The following is an 11501-nucleotide window of genomic DNA, read 5'->3' as shown; positions in this document are numbered from 1 at the left end:
GACCAATTTGAAACCATAAATGTCTTTAAGGGACCAATTAAGTAATTAAGCCTTATGTTTAATATTAGTATATGAGTAAAAAAAAGGTTGTTTAGAAATATTAGATTTTTTATTATATCGTAGTTTGTTTATAGTTTAATGTAATAGATCTCTTATAATATTTCATAAGTTTGAAAGGATGTATCATTTTTTATTTTATTAGTGTAATCATATAAGATTTTAGTTTTCTTTATATGAGTTGCAATTTTATAGTCAAATGTCACTTTGTTTTTTATTTTTGATGTATTCCTTATTTTATTATTTTCAATAAGAGTTGGAGGCATACCTAATTATACTTGTAGACAATATTGCTCATGAGAAATGTTAAAATAAGTTTTGATTATAGAATATGATTCATATATGGTGGTTTTGCCTATTTGTTCCGCGTGATCTCATTTTTTGAAAATTATGTATCAAATAGTGTATTTGCTTACTACGTTCTATGCAATTTAAGGTTCCAAATAGTTTATCTACTTACTCATCTCTCGTTCTCTTGGAGTTTATTCTCACTATTCACTTGGTGAAATTTTATTCCAACTTTATTAGTCCCAATTTTTTAGTCTATTGTTTGGTTCACATTTTTTTTTGCTTGGTCCTTTTGTTTTTGGTTTGTTTTTCTTTTTCTTGGCGAGGTTTGTGTCTCTTCAAAATTATTGTTAGTTTTTGTCCCTCTTATTTAATATTTTCTTGAACATTTATTTTATTTTTCTTATTATATTATATAAACTCAAATATTTGTTGTTGTTAATATATAAGTTTGGACGAAGATTTTATATATTTGAATTTAGGTTTAGTTATTTGGTTAAGGTAAATAAAGTCTTATAGATGAATTTAAGATTTAACATGTGTCATCTTCTTATTTGCTTAAAGAAATGTCATCTTATTCTTATAAATATTCCACTATTTTATTTTCAGCCGTAACGTAAACAATCTTTTAGAATATGTACTTAATTTATCCAATGTAAATTAAATTAATAATTTTTGAATTATTGGTGAATTTTAGTTGTGTGTAAATATGTTTAAATATATGTGTGATTATATTTTCTAAATATATGTAAATATATTTTAACATCTACGGTTTTAATAATTTCTAAAATTTATTTTGACAAATGAGCATCAACAATTTTTATTTAATAATTTTTGTCTTTTTTTATTTTAATTTAGAAAGCTTTTAGTACAATTCTAAGTGGGAGGAAAAAGTATTTAGCACAATTCTTTTCATCGATTCATTTTATGGTTGTAAGAATAAGATGACATGCGTAGATTAAAATAGGACCGTCTATTAAAATTCATATATATTCATATTGAACCATCCAGGATTAGGCAAATGTTATACGATAAATGCATGAAGATTATATATTTGGACAACCTCTAAGTCAAGTTGAATCAATATACTTCTTGCATGTATTACAATTATAAGAACCGCATGACTTGAGTGTCAACTACAAAAAAAAAACTTATTTTAATTTCTACTTTGTTTTTGTTTATATATTTCTCTTGATCGAGATCAAGTAGATCACCTACACATTGTAGACAATATAATATTTAAAAATGAGACACATATTTATATTTCTAAATTATTTGGATTGTCCTCTTTTAATTGAATGCCTCCAACATCAATATACCCTCGATCGATATAAATTTTAAGGCACTTCAAAATCAATAAATAGAAGTCTCTTTTATCCTCTTCAACTTATTCACATGAAAAAAAATAATTATATTCCTATTAATCAACAATTTTTTATACAAATCTTCTACCTTATATAAAATAATAAATGAAAAAGAAAATAAGAAACAAATAAGCTAAAACATTAGACTAATAAAATAATAAATGAAAAAGAAAAGTTGTCTAATTACAAACATTATATCAATAAAAAAAATGATGGTTTACAAACTCCCATTAGAGTTAAATACACATCCTTACATGAGGTGTCATTTCATAGGCTTTATGAGGAGCAAGGATGCAACGTAAGCAAAAATAGAAGTATGTTTTATCCTGTTCTCCTCCTTCACATGAAAAAATACTCATATTCATATTAATCGATTCAACTCAAAGTTTAATTAATCATCGAACAAAACACCGGTTGATATTTAAAAAAATATCCAACCTAAAAAAGAAATATAAAAAATTATTAGAGATGTTCTAAACTCAGAGTAGTAGAAAAATTCCAATTTACAAACATATTAATAGGCAACTATCACATATATATATATCAATTTCTTAATCAATCACATGTAGATATACCTGATATTCTAAGAGGTTAGACACCATCACCTACCAAGGACAAAAACCAATATACTTATGATGTAACTATATATATATGCACACGATAGCTTTTAAATCAATTCAAGAGACTATAATGTGTAACTTTAACATATGGAAGGTGAAGATGCATAACTTTTTCTCATGGAGATGTCAGACAAAGAAACCATAGAGTTTTTGCCATGAGATAGATAAATTAAAATTTTGTTAAAACATAGAAGCTAGACTTCAATGTAAATTTACATATTCAATATGGTGGTGATAATTAGCTTTTGGGTTAACTTTATATAGAGCTTGTGTTTGATAATTAGCTAAATTTACATATTCAATATTAGTGTCTCCAAGAATTCTTTGTTTTCAATTGCATTAATAGGGAATTGTAACATATAATATATATTTTAATAATATATTGCAATGCAATTAATAAAACAATAACATGATGCATCGTTCCACCTTTCATTGCTTGCAATTCATTTTTGTCTCAATTCAACAACAATAAATTGTGTTAGTTTTTTTTTAATATATTATTATTGTTTATTATTTATTATTAGAGTAACTCTATTATATGAAATATGAAAAGGTTTTAATAGAGATTGTAAACTTTTTTTATAGAGTGCCACATCCAATTTCTTTTGAAAATCCATCCAATTTTTGATAATTCTAATGGATATGTATAAATCGATATCGATAGTTGGTCCCTTTTAATTAAATTTTTCATTTGTCATTTAGGGACCAATTAACTATGAAATGAAGAGAATTCCAATAGTCTTAGACACTTTTTTTTCTTTCTTAGTATTGAAAGAATATATTTTGTGGTTATATTGGTCCCTTTTAATTAAATTTTTTATTTAGGAACCAATTAACTATGCAATGAAGAGAGACACACGTTTTTTTTTTATTAGTATTGAAAGAATTTCAATAGTCATGAATATTTTGTGATTATATAAATCTTATATATTAGTTGGTCCCTTTTAATTTAATTTTTCATTTTAGTTAGTTGGTCCCTTGTGTAAGAAGTTATATAGTGATAATTTGATATATTGATAATTAAAATTAAAATGATTTAATTAAAGATAATTAAAATTAAAATGATTTAATTTAATTAAAAGAGATGATGAAAAGGTTTTTTAATAGAGATTGTAAACTTTTCTTATAGTATAAAGGTGATAAAAAAAATTTGGGGCCTAAATCCTTTACCAAAAAAATTATTTTTGGGGGTCTAAATCTAGGGCTTCAACACCCTCCACCTGTTCGAAAGTACAAAAAGAATTTAACATTCAACATGTCATCTTATTCTTAAGACTATCTCACTATGTACTCACTCATAACTATAATATCTTATCTCCTAAATACTATTATGCTTAGAGAGTAATTTAAATAATAAAATAGATAAATATAATATAACATTTTATATTACTTATTAAGATTTCTTTGCCTTTTATTTGTCAGAATTATTTAGCTAGTGCTTTCGTTTATCATTTTCACCATATGCTTAATTCTTTTTCTTTTCTATTTTGGTTTAATTTTATTTTTCTTAGTGAGGTTTATGCCACTATCCTCTCTTTAATTTGTTTGCATCTTTAATTTTATGTGTCTTTTTAAGCAATGGAATATCAAAATTAGTAGTTAAAATGTTGGTGTAATAAAAAAGTATAAATTGTAAAGTAGTGACTAAATTGCTACGCCACTTTTCCTTCATCAATCAAACAAAATATTTGTCTTAGAAACTAAATGGAATCTTACGATTTTTCTTAGTGACTTAAATGAGTTTATTCTAAAAGTAATAAAGAAATTAAAATACAACTTAGCTCAATTGCAAACTTGAAAACCTTCGTACCAGCCCAATCCACTTATTTGAATCCTAACCAAGATGATTAAGCATATGAAAACACCTCTAACCAAGTAGAGATTAAATTCTTCCAAATTTGCTTCATACGACCAACTTGTATTACATTTCCAAATCTTCTCTATTAAAACCAAGTACCACTAAAAAAAGTTAAGAAATTGCAGTTATATATATTTTTCATTGTCGCAATGTTATTCTTGAATATACATTTCATTGCTATATTTGAAAGAAAAAAAAGAACCTATCCCAAAAACAATGAGGAAAATACATTTGAAAATAGAATTATATTTTTCCTTTAAACAATAAGATAGTGTAGTTGATTTACTCAAGAGTAGACATGACTTGATGAAATTACTACAAAGAAGGTTAGAAAACACAAAAAAGAAAAAAATAAGATTACAAAATATGAGACCATGGGCAAGTAGTGATGTGTGAGTATCAATATTTATAAAAACCATTGTGGTAAAACATACAGTTTTTTTTTTATATATATAATTATTGAAAGGAACTCCAACAATCATGAGGGTTAATTGTATAATATAATAATAATAATTTTGCAGTTATAGTTGCATCATATGAATACCTAAGGGTCAATCATAATTGTTTTTATCCCTTGTAATTAATCGTTTGATTGTTTTTTTTTTTTGATAAGCTAATCGTTTGATTGTTGATTTAACCTCTTGCAATGTGTAATAATATATTAATATGATTTATCTTGGTTTTTTTAGAAAATTAGATTATATATATTTAATAACAATACTAAAAATTATATATATACATATAATTTATATGTACATATTTTAGTGACATATGGATATATTTTTTTGGTTTTTACGTATGAATGTTTTATTGATCCATATATACGAATTAAGTTTTTTATTTGGGCAAGTATATGGATATTTAGGTTACTCTTAATTATTTAGTAATTTACGTTTTCTATTAATCCATATTTATCATTTTATATATGCCAAAATATAGTCTTTTGGAATTATGGGGGTTTCTTTTTCTATTCATGTATTAATCATTAGACATGAAATTTAATTTGTAGAGGATAAATTTTATTTTAGATATTTTTAATAATAATTAAGAGAAGTTGGTAAATTTTCAATAAAAATATGGAGTTTTTTTAGAGGTGCCACATCATCACAATGAAGGCCTATGAGCAATTCAACCTTCCTTTTACTAGTAAAAGATACTATATATGAATATTTTAAAAAACTGGGTACTTAAAATCATGGCCTTAGGCCGTGGCACTTCTGGTCACAACCTAGGGACGGCTCTCCCCAAAGGTTATCTAGTTTTGTAAACAGGAGACAACCCACCACTTTTGACCATCATGCACGCGCCTAGAGCTGTAAAAAGGGCCTTAAGGGGCCGGCCCTTTAAGGGGCGGACCCACTTATTCCTGATTATTAATTTTATTTAAATTTTAAACACAGTTTTTTTAGGGTGCCGATCGTGGACAGTGCTGATTGAAGAAAACGAGAATAAGTTCACGACACTAGAAAAATTGTTTAAAATTTAAATAAAATTAATAATCAGGAATAAGTGGGTCCGCCCCTTAAAGGGCCGGCCCCTTAAGGCCCTTTTTACAGCTCTACACGCGCCGCTGTCTGACTGACATGAGCCGAGTTTGGGTAATGTATTAATTTGTTTTTTTTTTTTTGATAATGGAGGCTTTTCATTAACTAGAAAGAAAGCTGGCAGCATCATACATTAAAAGAGAGTTCAACAAAGGAGTAACATTCTCCAAAACATTAATACTAAAAGAAGAAGAAGAAAAACCACAACGAGCCAACATATGACCATATTTATTAGTCTTCCTTGGTGAAAAGCACATAGAGCTGGTCTAGTTCTTCTGGTGGAGTAATGTATTAATTTTTTAGTTTTCATAATTGAAAAATAATTTATTTAATTATTTTTTTAAATAATTAGTGTGTGCTCACCCATTAAAAATGCACACCTTTTTTGTGTGCATTTGCTATCCGTTCCAATTGGATCGATCAGCGTTCAGTCTTATCCGTTCCACACCCCACCCCACTCCAAAATCTCCGCGTCAATTTCGGGCCTTCTCGATAAATAAAGGAGTCCGCCTCTCTTTTTATTCCAAATTTTCGTAAAAATCTCACTATTCTCTCTTCATCTAAATATTTTTCTTTCTTTTACGGTGTTTTGATTAAGAGTTGCTTTTGTGCCATTTTTGAGTGGTCGTAGTGCCATAGAGGTTGTAATTCTCGACCGATTTTCTATAGTGCAATAGTTAGTCGTATCAATTTTGAACTTGGTTGTTTTTATCTTGGGGACGTCATGGTTAATCACTATGCCTTCCTTGCACAATTTTTAGACAATGCCACAAAATATCTTAAAGAAAACGACCGTCCGCAATTCGATCTAATAATTACACACTTGCATAATTTTCAAATCAACAAACAACAATACTTAAATTTCATTTTAAATTATAGTTGAAAACAACAATACTTAATGTCTTACTTTCAAAAAAACAATACTTAAATGTCTTTTTTTTTTGGTAGATACTTAAATGTCTTTTCTATTTCCCATTTGAATTTAATTTATATGCACCGTCGGTGTAAATTTATTTTGCACATTCGTCCAATAATATAACGACACATCATGTATGGTAATTAAAAATACATGAAGTGTCACATTCATTAAGTGATGTGGCAACGTGTTATTGGATGTATGTGTAAAAAAAATTTACACCGACGGTGCACAACAATTAAACTCTTCCCATTTAATGTATTTGCTTGTTTTGGATTATCTCTAATTAATGCCTTAACCACATGTACATTATTTTAAGTTAAATTATTATTTTATGTTACAAAAATAAAACATGTGCATTATTTTAAGTTAAATTAGGTTTGACTTTTTTATAAGAAAAAACTAGTAGACTGAATGAATGATATATTTTTTGTGTTTTTGTATTGCAGAATTTGGTGGGATATATTTTAATTTTATAGAAAAAATTATTCTGAAATATATTGTTATATGAGAAATATTCTCAAGTTCTTATTTTCACTAATATTCATAGTTAACTCTATATATAGAGCTACAAAAATAACAAACTTCTAAAAAATATATCTTTTAAAAAATAAATTAATCCTATAAATTCTAAACAAATCCTAAATATTCTATTAAATATTCTAAATTGAAATATAAATCTTAAATTCTAAGGGTCCGTTTGGATTAACTTATTTTTGAGCTTATGCAAACGGCTTATGCAATACTCCATCCGTTTTCTTAAAAGTGTCCGGTTAGAATGATAACATCAAATTAAGAAAATGGATTTTTGCACCCTATCTTCCTATTATACCCTCATCTTAATTTCCCAATAAATTCATGGATTTTTGCATCCTATCTTCCTATTATACCCTCATCTTAATTCACCAATAAATTCCTTTTTTTTTTCACCTAGTACTCATCTTATTTAAATCTTCAATGAACCATTATTATAGGTAACAAATTCTGTTTAAATCTGAATATAACAAGGAAGCAACAAACTTTCCTATCGTAAAAAAAAAAGAACAAACTTTTTAAAAAAAAAAAAAAGCTTTAGTTTTTCAAATATATATAAAAAAATATATTGAAAAAGATAACAATAATTAACAAATCATATCCTTAAAACACAAACTGAACAGTTTATTAGAAACGCTAAATATGATAGAATTAAACACTTTTAAGAAAATGGAGGGAGTATAAATTAGGTATATGCTATTTATAAGTTATTTTATCATAAATTATATTGACAAAAGTTATAATAATATATAAAAATTACATAAACTGTTTGCATAAGCTCAAAAATAAGTCAATCCAAACGGGCCCTAATATGTGGTGGTCGAACCCTTTTGTTTGTCTGGGTATCAATTGAGCCTCGTGCTTTCGGAGTACTCGTTTCCTTGTGAACTGTAAATTTTTGAGGTTTTCTCTGGCACACTTTATGCTAGGTAGAACTCTTTGTCGATATTAATATATTCGAATTTTGCTTGTTAACAAAAATTCTAATATCATCTTTATTGTAGAAAAAATTGTCGTTTTTAATGAAACAATCACGTAAAAAATTGTCGTTTAATATCATCTTAAATTAATCGGTAGAAAATTGTCATTTTTAATTCAACACAATTTTAATTACTTATTAGGTACTATTATTAAAAAATTATAAATAAGTGATGTATATGCGTGAAACCCACTTAAGTACTCAAAATTGAATTTTTCCATTGTGCTCTTGATGATGTGAAAGTTCAGTGTTAAGTTCTCCATTTTTGCTGAACGTGCAACACACTTTAATAGTGGGTATCATCATTATTATTAAATAAAAACGAGAAACCTACACCTTACCAGTATAAAAAAATATCATACTAAACAGTATTTTGGAATACTTGTATATTATACTAAAAGTAAAGATTAATGATAAAATTAATAATAGAATGATAATTTTCTATAATTTTAAGGTATAAATTTTAAGATAAAATTTTCTTATTAATATGTTTATTAACTTATACTTCAAGGACACTGTTTAACATTTTCTTAAAAAAAAAATAGTATTCTTCAACTCTTTCATTCTAATATTTTTTTTTGTTGACAAATCTTTCATTCTAATAATTGTTTGGTTGTCTTACGGTCTTTTTTTTTGCCTGAGATTTCTTTTTTTTGTCATCCGCAGCAACAAAAATAGAATAGATAATATTTCCTTTTATAAAATATAATTTGTAGTTCGGTACAAGAATGGGTTGTGGAGCAGATTTTTTTAAATAAATAGTTAGGGGTTAAGGGTCCGTTTGGATTTGCTTATTTTTGAGTTTTATGTAATATAAATTAGGTTTTATGCTATTTTATAAGTTCACACTAGTGAAAATTATATTTTTATAAGCTATTTTATCATAAACTACTTTGACAAACTTATAATAATATATAAAAATTGTATAAGTTATTTGCATAAGTTAAAAAATAAGCTAATCCAAACATGTCATAAATCTCAGCTTCTTGTATATGAAGAAAATTTAATTAAAAAGAGAAAAATTATTTTGTGTCTCACATATATATTCCTTAATAAAGATTAATTTCCACGGTCAAAACTTCAAACCTATATAAAAAATAATAATAATAAAATTCTCATTTCACAATAACCTTATCTTTATTAAGTAAAAAAAATAAAAATAAAAAAAATATCCTTGTCTTTTTTTTTTTTTTTGCTTTCATCACCAGTTGAATCTGGTTCGGGGGTCGGTTCTGGCAAAATAACCTTGTCTTTATTGTAGAAACAATCACGCTAATTTAGTAAGGATCAATTTACTAATTTGTGAATGCTTTTTTTTTTTTTAAAAGATTAATTTGTGTTAGTTTTTCTGATTAAAAATGAAGATAAAAAAAAAACTCTTAGAGTAAACTAATTGTATTGCATTTCATTCGTCCTAAAATACATCATACTTTATAGTGTCAAGATCACAATTTTCACTTCAAGAGTCACTTTTTCATGTTTTTATTTTTGAACACGCAAAAATTAGATATATTAATCAATCAAATAGTCTGTTCAGTACAAGATGTGCAAAAAAGACTATAACAATTTATAAATAGAACAATTGAAAAGCAACATGAGAACAATGTTAATCAAACGTCCAAACAAGAAGGATACTCGACCACCGGTTATGATAATTTGAAACTATATTAGTATTTGTTTTCTTCACTTTTTCATATTATCAATGAGAAAGTTTGCTAAGTGGATATCTCATGTTTGGTATCTATTCTAGATTCTAGATGTAGGCTTCAAATAATTTTTTTAGGAATCTATTAAGTCCAACAAATTAAAAAAAAAATCAAAGTTCTCTCTTTTGCGTATGTATCCTTCACTCGTATCAAATATCAAATTCCTAGCTAAACTGCCTTCGTACTACTCCCTCATAGTTGCACGTTTGCGCTTCTCTTCTTCTTGCAATCTCATATTTTTCTCTTATTTTTTTCCTTTTGTATGCAATTTTCAATCTTTTTCATTCTTCTTCAAGTGTACGATTTTTTGAATTGAAAGTGTTGTAAATGTCTTTGCCAAATATGTTTGAAATTCTTGAGGTTGCCAAAACAACAAATTGTTATCTAAATATTTCAATTGCTTATTGAACTCTCTTAATTATGCCCATGACTGCTGCATTTGTAAAAATAAATTTTTTGAAGTTAAAATTAATGAAAAACTAATTGAGATCGTTAAGAAAAATTTTGGAAGTTAAAAGAAATGTCTTTGCTCATTTTATGTATTGAAATATGAATTATTATATAGTGATTTTTTTTGTTGTTGTAAGTAGTGTAGTGACTCTGCATCGAGAAATATTTGTCGAAATTATTTTATATGAGTATTTGGATATTAAATTTATTTATACTATTTATTAATTATAAACCAAATTGTATGTCAGTCCATAGGCCACTAAAATCACATAAACGACTTTGATTCTAGGTTTGCTTTTAAATTCTTTTATATATTATATTCAATATATTGCATACTATCCCTAAAGATTATCAGTTAAAGGGTTTTTAAAAAAAGTTTTAATATATGATAAAACGAGTGCGCTCCTAAAAAAGTTTTAATATATATATGATAAAATATGTGCTCTAAGGACACATTTTAAGAATTCAAAAATAGAAACATTCCGTTAAATTTTGTATAATAGTGATTGAGTTTCAAAAATGAATTAGATATATGAATTATAATAAAATATATATTTTTTTTATCACTCTTTCCCTTTCAATAAAATACAAAAGACTAAATACCAATTCTTATCTATAGGCATTAATTTTTTTTTTCTTCTTGGTGGGGTGCGCCAAGCAATTGCAATAGTGCAACGCAAAAACGACGCTTGAGAGACCCAATAGCAAGCTATTGTGGCGGACTCACCCCCTCAAGAAATAAATTTAATATCGTGTGGACCATTGGTCAACATATCAGATATTAAACTGATAAGAACAGATACTACACTTGATCTTAGCCAAAAGGCCGCATTAATTAGGCATATACCTGAAGAAAAATAATAAAAAAAGCTATAAAATTCAATCTTAAGAGAACTATAATATAATAAAAGATACACAAAGATTATAAGCATTAATCAGGTATGTGAAGAACAATATCATAATTAAAAAAAAAACTATAAAATTCAATCTTAAGAGATACTCTAATATAATAAAAGATATACTAAAGATTTTGTTATGGATTGGGGCTAAGTCCAATTCAATGTTGAGTTAGCGTCGAGCTCGGCCGAAAGCCACGCAACTCCGCTTAACAGTCATAGAAGCTAACACTTTTGTAATGTTACGTCGATGTCGGATTATTGACATTTATAGCTAATAACGACTTTT

At 26.5% G+C, this 11501-nt stretch overlaps 1 non-coding gene across 1 annotated transcript; it reads right to left on the bottom strand.

Annotated features, from left to right (window-relative positions):
• Positions 1–10959: 10959 nt before the first annotated feature.
• LOC123919127 lies at positions 10960–11152 on the bottom strand. Its single transcript, XR_006813056.1, has one exon. It is a non-coding gene; the product is annotated as a U2 spliceosomal RNA (small nuclear RNA).
• Positions 11153–11501: the final 349 nt, after the last annotated feature.

Source organism: Trifolium pratense, linkage group LG3 (assembly GCF_020283565.1).
Source record: "Trifolium pratense cultivar HEN17-A07 linkage group LG3, ARS_RC_1.1, whole genome shotgun sequence".
In the NCBI taxonomy this organism is placed as follows: domain Eukaryota; kingdom Viridiplantae; phylum Streptophyta; class Magnoliopsida; order Fabales; family Fabaceae; genus Trifolium; species Trifolium pratense.
This window is presented reverse-complemented; position numbering and strand designations above follow the sequence as displayed.